This window comes from Anneissia japonica, unplaced genomic scaffold (genome assembly GCF_011630105.1).
Source record: "Anneissia japonica isolate Jap-2015-1 unplaced genomic scaffold, ASM1163010v1 scaffold2999_len715162_cov194, whole genome shotgun sequence".
Classification (NCBI taxonomy): Eukaryota; Metazoa; Echinodermata; class Crinoidea; order Comatulida; family Comatulidae; genus Anneissia; species Anneissia japonica.
In genome coordinates, this window is record NW_022754077.1 from 461278 (window position 1) to 462455 (window position 1178).

The following is a 1178-nucleotide window of genomic DNA, read 5'->3' on the forward strand; positions in this document are numbered from 1 at the left end:
ATGACACTTTTAGTAAAATTCATCATCATCACATCACCATTAGTCAAAATGAAGCGCCAAAAGAAATTCTCATGATCTTTTATCAGGGATTTTTGACAACCATAGAGATCTTATTAATGTGTGTGTATACACCATAGAAAACAAAGCTTACAAACATTGTCTTTGAGTATGTACTTTACATAGGCCTCTTCAAAAACGTGATTTCACAACCACCTCAGCCCCACCATGGCTGGGGCTGAGGTGAGAAAATTTGAGGAAATAGTACCTCTCGAAATGGCCGGAAATGACACTTTTATATAGTAATATTCATCATCATCACATTACCATTATAGTCAAAATGAAACGCCAACAAATTTCTCATGACCTTTTATCAGGGTCTACTTAATATCCAGGACAACTTAGGCCTAATTATAGCTTACTAAGCTTTAACTATATATACTATATTATGATCAACAAATCACAACTTTTTTTCGCATTTAGCACAATTTTCTTCACTTTTTATTGTTATTAATATTAATATCAATTATTACTATCGTCATTGTCATCATTGTTATTATTATTATTATTATTATTATTACTATTAGTAGTAGTATTATTAAACAAACATTTAAAGAAACTTGCAAAAGGATAAAAACGAAATTGAACCACAGTATCCCATTTCTATCTTAAAATAACTGGCCTGAGATTTATGGATTTAAGATTTTTTTTAATCACGCTTAGGCTTAAGTGTTCTATTAGGCCTATGTATAACGTGTACTGATGCATATTTACATGTTTAGAAGTATTCATTTTAAGTGATCCCAGGAAAGAATTTGTATTGGCTCAAGAATAAGCTTTAAAATTTTAACACTGTCCCAGGAAAGAATTTGTATTGGCTCAAGAATAAGCTTTAAAATTTTAACACTGTGTACAAAGGGGGGTGGGGGAGCCGCGGCTCCCACGGCTCCCCCCTGGATACGTTCCTGGGCCTATATGTATATTACCTGATGATTGGCTATGCCCGAAACATGTCGTATCAAGTAAATTTCTACTGAGGCAGATTACAACCGTTTTGTTTTTGATATATATATATCTGTCTCTTATACACATCTAGATGTGTATAAGAGACACCACACACACACACACACACACACACACACACACACACACACTAGGGTCCCGTGGAAGCATCGGCTCGG

At 34.5% G+C, this 1178-nt stretch overlaps 1 protein-coding gene across 1 annotated transcript in view; it reads right to left on the reverse strand.

The window, feature by feature from the left end:
* LOC117123077 (galactosylceramide sulfotransferase-like) overlaps positions 1 to 1178 on the reverse strand; it is an 8792-nt gene that overhangs the window by 2494 nt on the left and 5120 nt on the right. The gene's annotated exons all lie outside the window — the stretch shown is intronic.